Here is a 17,666-nt window from a genome sequence, read left to right as displayed (position 1 = left end):
CTAGCAGGCAGGCTGCTAACAGCCCAGAACCAATCCTGAATAGAATCGTTGGAAGCGTTTTGGTTTCCACCAGCTAAACCGTCTGAGGTTGGTGCTCTGTAAAGCGTATGCGCGAATGCTTATAATCTGGCTGCTTGGAAGCTGTCCCGTATTCGACAATATAGCGCTTTCATTTCGCCACTGATATTCGAATATACAAGGTCTGTTCAAAAAGTATCGGACCTTATTTTTTTCCGCGTAAACCAATGATGCGCGAGAGGCCTCCTTTGGTGGAGTTGTGGAGAGGACAGTCATGCACATCTCTGAATTTTTTCCTGCCTGCAGGAAGCGTCAGTCGTTGGCAATCGGCCTATGAGTGAGGTCATGTAGAGCGCTCTCGTCGGATTCCACTAAGCTGAAAAATGACTGAACAACGCGAGCAGCGGTATTACATCAAATTTTGCCAAAAACCTTGACGATACCCTAGTGTAAATCATTCGCAAGATTCAGCAGGCTTTCGGGGACGATCCTCAAGGCCAAAAAAAAGCGCGGCAGGTCTGCAGCAATATCAAAGGTCATGTTGACAGTTTTTTCGACTCTCGTGGGGTGGTGTGTCGTGAGTACGCACCACAAGGCCAAACCATCGCAAAGGAGTACTACCAGGAGGTCCTTCGTCGTCTTTCCGATACAGTGCGACGCAAACGACCGGATCTGTGGTCGATCAAAACTTGGCAGCTCCATCGTGATAACGCATCCGCCCATTCTGCGCATCTGATTCAGGCTTTCGTCGCCAAACACAACACTCCTGTGGTTCGTCACGCTCCGTAATGTCCCCACATGGCTCCGTGTGACTTTTGGCTATTTCCCAAGCTGAAAATGCCGCTAAAAGGAACACGAATTTAGTCGAGAGAAGACATTGTGCGAAATGCGACGGACCGGCTGATGGCCATTCCAGAAAATGCGTTCCAGCAGTGCTTTCAGCAATGGCAGGAACGCTGGGAGAAGTGTATACATTACCAAGGAGACTACTTTGAAGGGGATTAGGGTTTTGTACCTCAAAGTCAATAAATTTATTTTTGCCGACCAAAGGTCCGATAATTTTTGAACAGACCTTGTATAATAGCGATCTTATCGTTTTTTTACATGCAGTATAGAAATTTGTAATAAGAAACATAATGCGCTTATAATAAAATATTAATTTTAATTAATTCAAAGTACGTTAAAATATGAAAATAATCGTGCAATATGTCTTTATATTTTAGAAAATACTGTACAAGGAAAGCGGCGCTTCCACTGCTTCCAAGGACAGCACGCCACAGCATGAAAGAAACTATTGGATGTCCAATGCAGTGTTTTGTCTTGAGATGTTGGGTGTTCAATTCCCAAATCATACAGACCTCATATTGTTAATGACAACATTAATGACGTAATTCCGAAAATGGCTATTATACAGTAGTTTCTCTCGAAACTTCAATCTTTCAATTCCTACTCAGCTATTCGAGTTATTCAATTAATTAATATTCTTTTGTAGCTAAAACATTTTCGAGTAATTCAGGACAGTTTTTCCTTTCGCGTTATTGTATACTTTTTGTTATTTTATTTTGTATTTTAGTTACTCCACTAATACATTAAAATTTGAATAAGTTTTGAAGATTTTACCTCGGAATAATGACATGACACGTGCACTTTATTGTAAATAATTCAGGAGTCTTATGGTGCGCATTACTCAAAATCAACAAGTTCGGACTTATGTCACTAATGTTCTCAGCAGGCGATATGATGCCTACTGCTGCGTGGAATGTAAAATATTAATTGAATAACGCAAATCCTGGATGAAAATCGTCTTCTTTCGGAAGAAAATAAATTTTTGATATGAAGTTTCGGTTGTAGACCAAAGAATTATCGTAAATGTTTGAAATTTTTTTCTTTATTTTAACGTTAAGGAGGATGAATTACTCAAACGATTCTGAAATTATTAAAAATATTTCCAATGAATTACTCGAAACATAATTTTTTGTTTTTAACTTTCCGACCTGTAGGTATTAAGATTACCTTCTTCCCTGGTCTTTCATGGATTCAGCTAAGTCCACAACGAGGACGGCCGACTGGCGAAGAGCGAAAACTTACATATTTGGGACAGACTTCCCGAGGATTCCGATCTGAACTTAAATCCAAGTACTTCATAGCAACAAGCTGACGCTTTTACAGTACCTCCCCGGCCATCCATCCGTCAATATACTGTAATAACATTGTTTAGAAGTTATCGAATAAATTAAAATTGCATTGTTAATGCCACTTTAATTTTATTCAATTTTATTAATTTGTATTTTATAAATCGATATATGTAGTAGGCGCTGTAAATGCAATTATGTAATTTATGGTCAAGTCTAGTTCCTAGGTTACCTTATCAGTCATTATAAAGGATATAAATTTGGTTTTGATTTTATTGATAATTATTGATAAACTACAACAGCAGGAAAAATTCGAAAGATGAAGTTTCGGTAAATTAAATTTTGAATGTGAAATTCTATCTGTAGGCCTATATTTATTAGGATAAATTGTTAAGCTTACTTTATCCCGCGTTATTTCGGTTGTTTAAATTACTTAAATTAATTAGTAATTGTTTCTATTATTTTTAAATTGATCTAAATTTAATGATTATTTTTTTTATAATACTCGAAGTGCGTAGGTATTTTGTTAGCTGTTTTGGTTTTGGATTTGGTTTCAGGTTGATTTTCGTTATAAAATTAATTAAGTTGGGTTAATTATGCCTTTTATAATTTATCTCAAACGAATACATTTAGTGTTATTGCTAATTTAATCTTATACGTAAAATATGCATTTTATTTAAATACAGTACATAATTTTTAAAATAATATTTTTCATAGTAATAATATTTTCAACACCAGCTTATAAATTGTTAAATTTTAAGTTTAATTTTAACATAAATAAAAAAATCACAAAGTGAATACTTAGACATTAATTAAATGTTTAGAGATAAATTTTTCAATCTTAAGTTTCATCAGAGAGTTCATCTTTTAAATTTTGTAGCGCTTAATACAATGGTTCTTAATTTGAAGTACTGACTTTTACAAGACACTTTTTTGGGAAATAAAATTTTATTCTTTCTTTGATTGACTTTTTAAATTATTTTTTCCCACTTTTTTTAATAACCGAGTTTTTCTATAAAATAGAATGTAAATAGAATGTATAAATATTAAATTTAGCTTATAATTGTGTGTGAATCCTTAAACATAGATCTATTTTTATATTTTAAAATGAATGCAGATAAATTAAAATACATATGTAGAAAAGAGATGATCCTATTCCTTAATGAAATTAATTATTATTATTATTATTTTAATGGAGGTACGAGAAAACACTTTGAAAATTTACGAGATGTAGGCGGCAGAAAAGGTTAAGAACTAGAGGTTTAATATATGTATTATGTAATATGAATAAACTTTTATTTCCCAAAAATGTGTCTTATAGAAATCAGCACCTCGAGTTAAGAACCATTTCATTAAGCACTGCAAAGTTTAAAAAATGAGTTCTCTGTTAAAAATTAGAAAGTTTATCTTTAGATATTTAATTAAATAAATGTCTAATTATCCACTTTAATTTGTACTTAAATAAAAAAATCATAAACTTCTTAAAATACAATTCAACGGATGTGACGTTAGCATGAATTTTGGTTTTATTTCAATTTGGATCGCGTTTTTCCAGAAAATTGTCGGTATCTACGTGTATGTGTGAGATCCGAATAGGCCCCTGGGTCTAAATTAATAATTTCAAAATAATATTAAATTTTTGTTATAAAATATTCTTTCGTTTGGGTTAGAAAAATAACGTTTTAGCGTGGGAAAGATAGATAACAGATGCCACTTCCTTCCACGAAAGTTAGAACATCCTCTGTTTTTCCATTATCTGCTAGAAATCTCGCTTCGATGGAAAATGTTTACCCCTCAAATATTCCCCTTTCCGTCCGTTCACATGGAAGAATCTTTGTATGATGATTGGTCGTCGATCGTCAGATATAGAGGAAATTTATCAGAATTCGAGGAGTTCATCGACAGACCTGGAAGAGTCAGGACTCCACACATATTTCTCCTGATGGCCAACGCCCTTAGTCGAATCACATCTGGTGTCGGGAACCTGACAATTTGAATAGAGACTTCACAGTCTTAAATCCTCCTTAAGCCTAAATATTACCGCCTTCCTATGTAAACTTTTAAGATCAGATCTAGTGATCTGAAACGTTAGAGAACTAGTCCTACCGACTAGATTGCCCGTAAGTGATATAGGATCAACCCTATACCCTTAGCTAGCTCACATATGTGAACTTCATTTACTTTCTTCTAGAATTAAACAAATAAAAATTAAATGCTGAACATTCCGAAAACAAGGTAATCGATATCTTCCGCCATATTAAAATATCGATGTCCTTATGAATCACATCACATAGGTGCGAATCTGCATAAGGACAATCTATAATAATTTCTATTCTTCCTCTCATTAAATTCCAAAAAAATAAAATAATAATAATTATAATTACTCGGGATTAAAATATTAAACAAAATTTACACTATTTACAAAATAAACGAAATATCTTTTTTAGTTGAAAATCGACCATTTGATTTCAAAAAGTTTCTTAAGTTCATGGTACTTCACACCAGTCAAAGTTCATTCATTCAACTTTCAATTAAGTTGACGAATAGGCCGTTCCTAAACGAAAGTTGGATATTTTAAAAATCCAATTTAATTACTTTTTATATAATTAAATGTGATAGAATCGAATTTCAGTAAAATTTACAAAATAATCTTTCATTAGATATATATCTTTTTTTTTTTTTTCAACAGCAAAAGAGTAAAAGAAAAAATCTTCTCTTTAGGTAAGTTAAATATTTATAAACATTTTAATAATTTGTTTTCTAAGTAAGAGTTAAAACCTTTTCTAAATCTGAATATGATTCTGTGGCATTACTGAGTAAACAAATACAAATTAAAGTGCAACTTTAACATAATAAGTTTATAACTAAAATAGAAGTTTTAGGAAAAATCAGATCAGTTTATTGGTCCAAATTACAAGACACTGGTTTCTTAAGTAGCCGGGTGGACAATAATAATAATAAATATTGAACACATGTCACATTGTCAGGAAGTTTCTAGATGTTGACATATATTAACACAGCTTAATGTTACACTTGTTTGGGTAGATATGCTTTGATTTTAGTATGGCTTAGCACTTGGCAACAGTATTAGCCGAACATGACATTCGCAACATAATAATAATAATAATAAATATGTTGGTACTTTGAAACCGTGCTAGTACTTATTAGTAGTAATTCAAACACAAATTATTATTCTATTTATTTTCAGGCACTTGGCAATTTTTATCATCAAATTTTATTTAGTTGATACGTGTTGATATTATTTACACACGTTTCGGGCATTTATTGCCCCTCCTCAGCCAACTAAAAACAAAAGTTCATAAGTTACAACACTATAAAATTATAAACAACAAACATATTAGGTATCGTTTTTTAAAAACATACCTTTTTAATTTACAGGTTATCAAGATATTAAAACCACAAATTTCCATCGCCTATGTTTACTTGTTGTTATGGAATTACAAAAACTTCTTGGCCCTTAACACACTTTAATCTAAGAAACATACGGTTTNATACAATAGACTAAATTCTGCCTTCCATGATCATTGCACCATGAATGATTGTACAATAGATAAAGATAATATACAAATACTCCACAAAGAAAAAGAAACATATAGTAGAAAGTTTAAAGAAAGCGTAGAAATTCTCAAAAGCAAAAAATGCATAAACAAAAATCTAAGTATTAAAATTAATGAAAACTGGCTAAATATCTTATAATATTCAGAAAAGATAATTTATGTAAAAAGATAATTTCTTGAAAAGAAATATTTTATGATTTTTAGAATGGGGTATTTTCTTGAAAAGAAATAATTTGTATAAAAAAAGACATTTTAAGAAAAAAGATATTTTATATAAGAAATAATACTGCCACAAGGTAGCCTGCTAGTCATATGACTAGTAACCAGTGGTACGCTTAACTGGGGGAACGAAAAAGGGGGAGGAGAGGTCATCCCAATGAGTTTCTAAAAAGAGGGAATTGCATGATTTTGATGAAATCATGCAATTCCCTCAATTTTAGTATTGTTGTAAAATTAATTGTAAATGTATAAGAAAAATTTAAAATTGTTTAAATTTTATAACAGTGAAAAACGGATAATTAGGTATGTACTTCATTGTATTGTTATCAGGTAAATATATAAGAGAAAATCCATATAAAAAAGGTTTTTAAAATATTTTAGATAATATAAAACCTCATGTTTCTTAGATTAAAGTGTGTTAAAGGCCAAGAAGTTTTTGTAATTCCATAACAACAAGTAAACATAGGCGATGGAAATTTGTGGTTTTAATATCTTGATAACCTGTAAATTAAAAAGTTGGCTGAGGAGGGGCAATAAATGCCCGAAACGTGTGTAAATAATATCAACACGTATCAACTAAATAAAATTTGATGATAAAAATTGCAAAGTGCCTGAAAATAAATACAATAATAATTTGTGTTTGAATTACTACTAATAACTACTAGCACGGTTTCAAAGTACCAGAATAAGAATTCCGAAGCTGAAACGGCAACAATCATCAAAAAATGGATAAGGGTCAACAAAAAAACAACAACAATTACAGAGAAAAACTGCAAGATTAAAGTGTGTTAAGGGCCAAGAAGTTTTTGTAATTCCATAACAACAAGTAAACATAGGCGATGGAAATTTGTGGTTTTAATATCTTGATAACCTGTAAATTAAAAAGGTATGTTTTTAAAAAAACGATACCTAATATGTTTGTTGTTTATAATTTTATAGTGTTGTAACTTATCAACTTTTGCTTTTAGTTGGCTGAGGAGGGGCAATAAATGCCCGAAACGTGTGTAAATAATATCAACACGTATCAACTAAATAAAATTTGATGATAAAAATTGCCAAGTGCCTGAAAATAAATAGAATAATAATTTGTGTTTGAATTACTACTAATAATAAATATTATAAATTTAATGTTATTTGTAAATAAAATCCCTCTTTCTCTAGAAACATACATACATTATACACAGTATGTTAGCAGTTTCTAGAATCAAATGTCTTCTGATCTTCAGATAATCTTTCTGTTCTACTCATACATATTTCTTCTTTGATGTTATCCACCATAATTTTTCATATACATTTTCCCATATATTTCTCGTTCTTCAATTTTTTGCGGTTTCTGTTCTATGGCTATCTTTGGCAATTTGTATCCTCACATAGCCAAACCATATTAAATGCCTTCTTTTTGTTTCATTCATAATAGATTCTTTTATGTTGCGTACTTCTTTAATTTTTTAAATTTGTTTTTATTTTATGCACATTTTTGTAAAATCTTATCAGTGCATCAATTTCAATTGCACTTAGCCAGCTTTCTTTCATCTATTTTTCGTATTCCCTACTCTATATAATATATTTCTCATTAGAGATACTGTATATTCCACTTTCTATTTTGAGATTTTGACACTAGATTCCATTCAGCCTCCCAAACTGATTTTCCTTGGTTTCTTTCATGTTTCTTATTGCTCAATTATTTCTTATGTGAGGTACCGTACTAGAAGGAAGTCGCTTTGAAGGTCCGAAGGTGACCACTCTATCGAGAAATAGAGCTCCATTTTCAGAGACACGAATAGGGAGAATTAAATGTCCTGATTGAACAATGAAAGTTTTTATTAAAACAATAGAAAAGAGTAAGAGGAATCGTATTTAGTCGCGAAACCGACCTCTTCCGCGCCCTCCGATCGTTTCCGAATTGTCTCCAGGTGACGAGTAGAGAGAGACCAATGAAAAGGCGGCTTTAGGGAAAAACTTATAAAATTGCGCGAATCAAGGACGTTCTTGGTTCTTGGTGTTCCACTTCAGGATTTTTGCGATCCTGCAGATCAACAGCGACAGATTTGTTGACTCCTGGGACTTACTGTCGCTCTCCCGTGATGTCGTGCTTCGCCCAGATTCGTCCTTTCCGGAGACTTTCGCCCGAAGCTGTGCCGCACGCCCCGGGGCCGTCGATCGCAACGTACAGCATCGAGGGACCGGAAGAAGAACTTCCAACCGAACGTCGGACTCTTGAGTGGACATTTCATTCGCTCCCCGAGCTGTGTTACGTCGCAACTTTGCAAAACGTAAAAAACTTTTGTGTCTCAGTGAGTCTATCTACTCCCACACGACAGTGTTGATTGCTCGATTGTTCTGACATTTTCACCCCAGTCGGCTAACCTTACACTTACATGAATATGTAAGTGTAAGGTTAGCCAACTAAATATTTGTAATAATCACGCACTGTAAGTTCTTAATTTTTTTTTATTTATAAACTACGATCTACATTTCTATCATATAGATAGTTTGCTTCTCCCATGTACATAGATAATCCACACAAATCTATATTGAAGTACATTTGTGAGGCCCGAGCGATACTCGAGCTCACGTATTAAAAATATCATAAAAGTGTCAAATCGAGAGATCGTGCTTTGATTCTAACACCAACTGAAGTAACGTCAACTGAATTGGTAGAATTGATTTGATTCCGAGCAAAACCGACCAACTACCAGTAAACAACACATCGGTGGAAAAGACCTTTATTCCAGCTGTACGAGAGGGAAATCTGATACCCCTCACCGGGATAGAAACTTTACAGATGCAAGCGAGACGATTATAACTTAGGAGCTGAGAGATATTCGTGTCGTCCAGTGGACTTAATCCCTCCAAAGTTTAGACTATCCAGAATCTTATATTAATTACTTATTGTAATTAATATAAGATTCTGGATAGTCTAAAAAAAAGAAGAAGAAAAGAAAGGGAATAACCCTTTCTTTTCTTCTTCTTTTTTTTACGGAAAAAAAATGGAATGACAAGAATCAATCGAATGTCAGGAGATGTCTGTGGTCACTCAGTCTATTCCTCCACCTTCGTCAACAAAGCTGGCGTTGATGACCTTCTTCCAATGCCCAATTTGTTATGAATACATTAGACCCCCCCGTATATCAATGCTCTGAGGGACACGTTGTATGTGCAGAATGCAGGACACGGGTTCAGAGATGCCCCACCTGCAGGAGATGGATGAGGGACAACAGGAACTTCCTACTGGATCAGGTGGCGGAGATGCTGGCGCTCCCTTGTAAATTTACAGACAATGGCTGTCGAGAGATTTTAGCTCTCAGGGATAGATATAGTGACCACACATCCTTTATTTAAGAGGACAGTCCTTTATTTCACTGCTCTGTCCTTTAACTTTATTTATTTTCTAAAATAGGCATTTTGTTCTTTATTTTGTACAGTCAACGCGAAGTTAAAAATATATTTTTTAATAATATATTGAACAAGTTAGTTTCGTGTATGCCATCATGACCAGTGTTGTCATCATGTTGCGCATTGCTACATAGAGCGTGGTAGTGCAGTGTGTCGCAAAAAACAGCCCATTGACAGTACCAGGGGGTGGACACTCTTATGGGGATTTTTGTGATAATTTTTTAACTCTCTAGTTGCTGGATGATACACTTGGAGCATTGGTGAGCATTCGTTGCCACTTGTTGGCAAACTTCGGGGGCTCGAGCACGTGACATTTTTACTGTTGAGTGTCCCTCCTCTTCATAGTATACTTCTTTTCTCTGGACAGTACACACATGGACCTCGCATTAGTTACTACACTTTTACGCGACGTTAATTAGTTACACAGGGACTGCATATGAGTTTTTAGTCTATTATTTCTAATTTTTCATATTTAGGTATTATTTAATTTATATTTTGTAGACCATTTATCATGGCACCGAAAAGTAAATACATTTTTAATCAGACATTACAAGAAGAATTTCCATTTATTAAAAAAGGAATAACGGATAGTGATGTCAAATGCAACAAATGTTTAGCCAGCTTTAATATTGCAAATAGTGGCAGATCAGCAATTACACAACATATTCAGACAGCAAAACACAAAGAAGCGGACATCCGGGCTTCAACAAATAAATCGTTAAAACTCATTTTTCGTTAATAAAAATTCCAATGACAACCTAAAGGCTTTAGCACTAAAAGAAGCATCTTGGTGTTATCACTCAATACAACATAACTATTCATTTCAATCAAATGACTGCTCTTCTAAATTAAGAAATGTTTTGAGGAAAATATTCTTGTGCAAGAACGAAAACAGAAGCAATCATTTGTAATGTTTTCGCACCATATTCTTTTGAATCAATTAAAACTGACTTAAGCAAAACAAATTATATAACTATTTATTTGGATTGTTCGAATTATGGTAATACTGAATTGTGCACAATTCTGGTCAGATATTTTTTACCCAATTGCGGTGTCACAGAAAAAAAGTTAAATAAAAAAAATCTTTCTGGAGAAACTTCAAATATATTAACAAACTGTGTCAAGGAATCACTGTCAAAAAAATTACAGTACTAATAAATTACTCGCTTTGTGTGCTGACAATACCAAAAGCAATTTTGGTGGTTCCCAAAGAAAAGGAAAAAATAATGTTTTATTTAAAATGCAATAATCAAGTAAACATAAATTGATAGGAGTTAATTGTGCTTCCCACATATTGAACAATTGCATAAGCACTGATGTAGATTGTCTTCTGATAGATATTGAAGTGATATTAGTAAAAATTTATTCACATTTCTATATTTACACAATATGAATAAATGATCTCAAAGATTTTATATTTAACCTCTGATGACACAGAGGTTAAATATAAAAAGCTTCTTGGTTACAGCAAAACATGCTGGCTAACTATTTTACCAGCTTTAGATAGAATTTTACAACTATTTAATCCATTAAAATCATACTTTTTGAATCTGGAAAAATGTCCCACAATTCTGAAAAACTTTTTCAATGAAACATTAGCAGAGGAACGGTTATTATTTATTCATAACCAAGCCTCAATATTTCACTAATATATATTGGAATTTTTGCCAGTAATGCTGTTTGCAGGGCCGGAATGTATATATATTTATATGAACTGTACAATAAATAATGAATGAAAATCTAAAAAAACATGTCACAAACGAAAAAATCGACAAATGGCGACAGAATAACAAGCCATGCCATCAAAGGTGGGTTGAGATTTTTGAACATTTTACAGCAAAAGAAATTGCTTTCAAAAACATTTGTAAAATCATAGAATTTTCTTTGTGTCTCCCTGGATCTAATGCCCCTGTCAAACGAATATTTTCATTGGTGAATAATATGTGGACGAATGAAAAAACCCATTTAAAAGTAAGCACATTAGAAGCATGTATTTCCATCAAATACAACTTTTAAATGAACTGTATGGAATTTTATGACTCTTTAAAGCATGAACCAGCGCTATTAAAAAATTAATTCTACTGAAAAGTATCAAAATTAATGTTATTTAAATTTTTACAATGTGTGTGTACTGTATGTGTAATAATTCTGATTGTCTAAAATTTTAATGTATGCTTTGTTGTATGCTACTATTTTCNACTCTGGGTACTAACCTTCCCTAGTAACACCTTGGCGTATTATTAACTACTTACTAATCTGCGCAGGGTGTCGCCGACGTCAGAAATCTGATATGGCACCAAGAAGAAGAAGTATAATGCTATTATGTCACATGTTTTAGAAGAATCATTTGTCGAAAACGAAATTTACGTTGTTAAAATGTTATTTCGATAAGCGCGATTGTTAAGACATATAAACGACGTTATACTATATCATATTAGGCTAATTGTACCTACCCCGTTTTTTGTTATCCGTGTGATTATACCTTGAAAAACCGTTTGATATAATAAACTTTATGTGTATCCCAAGCACTGAAGAGCGTTATTCTGGGTGCGACTGGAAACACCTGATACTCATGCTTGTAACGCAAAACCAATCTCGCGCACGCAAAGTACATTTCGTTTCTTTGTTGCGTACCGGAAGGTGTGTAACAAGTATTTAAAGAAAAAGATTTTTTTTTGTTACGCGCGGTCGTACCTATGGAAAAATGTTGCATCCCGTTTTGTAGCAACATTCTTAAATACGCCGGAGTCCTGTGAGGCCCGAGCGATACTCGAGCTCACGTGTTAAAAAATCATAAGTGTCAAATCAAGGGATCGGGCTTTGATTTTAACGCTTGTAAAAATTGGAGGAAAAACCTAAATAAAATCGGGGAATAATAAAATTATTAATGGAGAGAAAAACAAAGTTTTTAAATAATCTTAAAAGGAGATGCAGCGCTGATATTATGTGTCAGACTTATAAGAATTCGAAACAATTAAATACGAGCAGGAGTTTCAAGGTGCGATTAATTTCCTTGATCGGAATAAAACACNGAGAAAAAAAAAGTTTTTAAATAATCTTAAAAGGAGATGCAGCGCTGATATTATGTGTCAGACTTATAAGAATTCGAAACAATTAAATACGAGCAGGAGTTTCAAGGTGCGATTAATTTCCTTGATCGGAATAAAACACAGTGTCGAATTAAATCTGTGATAGCCCGAAATGGTCTGTCATCTGCAGGAAACCGACCAATCAAAAGCTAGAGATCCGGGGAAGATAATCTTTTAAAAACCTGGATCTCAAGGACAAAGGGCGACTTTTCCCTGCTTCCCCTAGTGAAGTTAACTGTAGAGATTTCTTCCAGACTTCTCCCAGTCTCTGATAGTGTCAACCACTGTCCAGACTTTCCCCAGCTAACAACTATAGTCAACTGTTCCCTGCCTCCACGAGTGGACATCATCCTGTTTGAACTTCGGGCTATCGCCCTTCGTCACAACCTCCCGCAGCATCGACTGACTGCCCCGGGGCCAACAACTGAACAGTCCAGAGCCACCAGAAGACAAGACACACTAGATTGTAAGACAGTATAAATAAACGGGTTTGTTTGTCACTGTAGCTATTTGCCTCACTTTCCTTCATCCCACATACGATAAGTTCTGACATTTGGATATCACCAATTCGGGGACCTTCACAATTTGAAAAATATCATGCAGAAGTTAATTAACCATATAGACAAGCCTATACACCCTCTGTGATTATTGATGATTTTATTGTTGATTTGATGTCTTCACTACCACGCTTATGTGAGGTTTGCCGATTGGGGAGAAAGTATCACGTCAATCGAGTGGTCAGCACTGTCGTGTGAGAATGGAAAAACTCACTGAGACAGGTTCTCCATCGTAAACCGTTTAATAAATATAAAAATTTCTCTTAAAACAAATCCTTAAAAAGTCGTAACACCTATCCAAAGTCGAGAAACAAGTTCGTAACACTAAAAGTTTACCTGTTCGGACGGTAGTTTTTCTTCTGGTGATGGTGGCGTGAAGACGTCAGCTCCGGGGTGCACAACACTATTTGGACCGAGGTCTTCTAGCTACAAGGTGGACTTTAGCGATCTTGATGGCACGGGAGGGCGAAGACAAGTCCCCCGAATATCTAACAAGCTCTCGTGGGAGAACGTCCAGATGACAAGAATCTTGGAGAGGAGCACTGCGAACCAAGAACGTCACATCATTTTTCCGCGCGGTTTTTATGTTTCCTTTGGGTCCCAGATCGAACATTCCGATAGGTCAATGCCGATTTGCCCCCGCTCTCCAATTGGTCCCCCTCCTCGTTACGAATTGTAACGAGATCGGAACCCTGATCGTGGGATGAGTCAACACCGACTGACAATTCGATTCCTATCGAAGATGTTCGATCTAAGCACTCAATTTCATCTATTATTTTAATCTGAGTAGTTCGATTTTCTTAGAAATTTCTACAGACATGTCCTTATATGGACGTAAAATATTCATTTTTCGTTTGATGGTTTCTTTTTACAACACTAAAATAATAATTATTATTTTCTTTTNCATTCCTGGGACTTAGAAAATATTCGTCTCACTCGGCATTCCTGGGACTTAGAAAATATTCGTCTCACTCAGCATTCCTGGGACTTAGAAAATATTCGTCTCTCTCAGCATTTCTGGGTCTTAGAAAATATTCGTCTTACTCAGCATTCCTGGGTCTTAGAAAATAATCGTTTCTCAGCATTTCTGGGTCTTAGAAAATATTCGTCTCTCTTGGCATTCCCAGGACTTAGAAAATATTCGCCCCTGCAATGCGTTTGTTTATTGTTTCTGGGATTTTCTTTTTTGTTTCTTTTTTTGAGCTTTTTTTGATAGAAGTTATTTTCAAGACTATGAAAATATTCGTCTTTCTCGCATTTTCAAGACTTAGAAAATATTCGTCTCTTTCGCATTTTCGTGACTTAGAAAATATTGAATCGAGAAAATTATACTAAACGAACTAACTTATTATATAAAATTATTATTAAATAATGTTGATAACTATTTATATAAAGTAAGAGAACTTGTACTATTTCTGAATTTGTTTTTCGTAGATTTGCTCTCCATGGGGAATTGTTTGCGCAAAAGTGGAATTAAAATTAATTCCACTAAAGTTAAAAATAAAAGTAAATTCAAAAAAAAAAAAAAAAATACACTTCTGTACAAAACCAAGGTTTAGTAAAGTTGAATCCAGAATCAAGAAATTTAATTTCAGAAGAAAACTACATACATTAGTGCATTGTTCCAATAAACCTAAAGCAAAACATCACAATAAACTGAACATTAATTCAGATAAAATACAAAAATAGATTATTTAAAAAACTTAGATATTTCGGAATTCGAATAGCAGTTTTAATGAAATAAAAGTATTCAATTAAGAAATAAAAGTAACATGCACCGTAAAATCTAGAAGATATTTTGTAATAAACCCTGAAAGCAATAAAAAAAATGTACTTAAAAATAATATATATATTAAATAAAACTTTAATAGACATTAAATAATAATATTTTAATTCATTATTATTTACCAGCTTTGATGAATGTTGGAAATGTCAATTCGAAAAAACTATTAATATTCACGAGAAAATTCATCAGGATTTATTACTTATAAGGTACAAAATAAAAATTGAAGAACACTTCAAGATAGAGCCAGACATTTGTATTGACAATGTAAACTCTGAAAATAAGAAAAAAACACATTTCTAAATATATAACTGAATCAATCAAAATTATAGGCCTATCCATTAAGCAGTGTTTTCGACACGTAAATTTGGAGAGTGTTCTGGAATTGAAAATTTGTTATGCTTTTATTGATAACAATAAACGAAGGGAAGAATACCAATTGAAACATGTTAATTTTGGGCAATTTATCTTTATTAGTCTGGGTACATTTTTTGTTAAATAAATTTTGGCCAATTTTGTAATTTCTTTTATTTTATGATTTTCAAAATAAATATTTTTTTGCCGTAATATGGATAACTGATGTACTATACTTTTATATTATCTTAATAATTAATTTGATACGAAATGAACTGTGTTTGTCGAATCAAAAATGTTAGGTGAACAAATGATTTAAAAGGTATAAATTACTGTACTGTACTTCTTTTACAAAGTAAAAGATTTTTTTTATCAAAGAACTCTTTTATCAAAGAATTATGACGTATTTAATTAAAATTATGATTATTTAAGCATTTACGAATAATATTGTAAAGAAACAGACGATTTTAATCTAGAAGTGATTTAGTTATTCAATTTTTTTGCAAATGATGTGAAGTGCCTATAGAATTTACATATATTTCTGTTTATAATAGCGTATCATAATTCTGTAGGAGTAGGTTTGTTCTTTCACAGCATCTTTTACCATCAACAACGTAATACGTTTGTAAATTTTCTAAAAATAATTTCCCGAGCTACTTTCGGATTTACGTAAGCCACTACTTCCTTCAACAAAAGTATGAGGTAGTCTTATCGTACGGTAGGAGACACGATGCTAATTAAAAATAATTATTTAGTGTTATTAAATATCCTATAAATACATTAAAATAGTTTAATTTGTTTATTTACCTTCGCTAGTAACATACGTCGTTGTTAAACGTTTTCGCCATTTTTCGACAATATCCCATGAGTCAGTGCGCGACGTGTTTTACTTGCAGTTCAAACGTCAAACGTGTACTTCTGCTTGCCGTACAAGTTTAACGTTTGAACTTCGGCCGCAACCTCTCTAATGGCAGACTCAACTGTTTTGGAACTGTTGAACGCCCCCTAACGCTGTTTCGAAACACGTTTGGTGTATTGTCATCACAATTAGTAACGTATTTCATTTACGCTACCTTTCGCTAGCAATGTTTCCTCTAATTTTTTTTTTTTGTAGATGAGCGGAACATATACTTCTCTGAGCAAAAAAAATTTTTGCTGAGCAGATTCTAAGCAAAAAATTTTTCTGAGCATATATATATATATAATCATATATAATCTGATCATATATATATATGCTCAGAAAATAAGATTATATATACATATATATATATATAATCATTTTTTCCTATAAAAATTAAAATAAAATTCATTTTAAAACATACATTTATACGAAATATTATCTTTTGTCACTGATTTAATGTATTTAATCAGTGACAATAAATAATATGTAGTGAGAAAGAGTGAGAAATAAGTAAACAAGAATTCAAATCGGTGTGCATGCTCGCCTGCGCAGTACATAAATTCTCATGCGCGGCAACAATTTGAGCAGAGCGCGGCCGCACAGCCGCGCAGCTTAGAGGGAACATTGTTCGCTAGTTGCAACTGATCAATGATGGTTGTGCCCCAGCAAGAAAATAAAGACAATATACATCAATACAAAGGTAGGCCTTTTCATTGCAGCATTAATACGGCAATAAGTGTTCATGAACCACTGAAAACAGGTACTGTTCGTTTAATAAATCCATCTTTAATTTAAATAAACAAGTTCGTATACGTAAAAGCAGAAATAGAGCGCCTATAATGAGACAGTGGTCATACAGATAGCTGACACCATGTCTTTTCCAAACTGCTTATTTAGCCGCAGCCACATACCACAATCGAGAAAACGGAAATATTCTAACACTTATTTAATTATATAATTACACTAATTATTAAAACACAAATAATATTTTTAAAAAAATGATGAGTAGCATTATTTGACATTTTTATATAATATATTGGCAATTTTACTGGAAAGTGCATTTTTTAACTATACTTTACATTTTCCTTTTTTAAACCAAAAAGTTTACATCTAAATGTTATAAAACGTTTTATTATTATTATTATTTTTTTAATGTTGTGGCATACACATCTGGTTATAATACACTGTATTGTATTTATGTTGATCTCACACAGTGTAATTTGTAAAATTTTATAATGGTTTTAAGAGCTTTTAATTTCAACTATTTTGAAGTGTTTAAGCCTAATTTTTTACTTATATTTATTAGTTGTATTCAAAAATTTGTTTTAAACCTTATCCAACTCATAATTCTACCCATCAAATTAAGATTTTATTTATTTAATTTTTTACTTATCTACTTTATTTTTATCTTATACAGCAACCTTTTTAAAGCAAATTTTATAATAACTATATCTAGCCAATGGCCCAATTTTTTAATTTCAATTTGTATTTAATTAATAATCTGCTAATGTAAGTAAAAAGAAATTTTTTGAAAATATTATCCGTAAACACGTATGTATTACAGTATATAATTTATAAATATAATATTTCTTTTGCTAAGATCTGTAAAAAAACTAAGAACTGAAGAGGGGTCATTAAG

General features: G+C 32.8%; 1 pseudogene; it reads left to right on the top strand.

The window, feature by feature from the left end:
- Positions 1-9,111: 9,111 nt before the first annotated feature.
- On the top strand, positions 9,112-14,260 carry LOC111630347 (annotated as a pseudogene).
- Positions 14,261-17,666: the final 3,406 nt, after the last annotated feature.

The sequence above is a fragment of the Centruroides sculpturatus genome, unplaced genomic scaffold, assembly GCF_000671375.1.
Source record: "Centruroides sculpturatus isolate CEXI.00-Female unplaced genomic scaffold, Cexi_2.0 scaffold680, whole genome shotgun sequence".
NCBI lineage: Eukaryota > Metazoa > Arthropoda > Arachnida > Scorpiones > Buthidae > Centruroides > Centruroides sculpturatus.
Note: the sequence above shows the minus strand (reverse complement) of the source record. Positions and strands in the feature narration are given on the sequence as shown.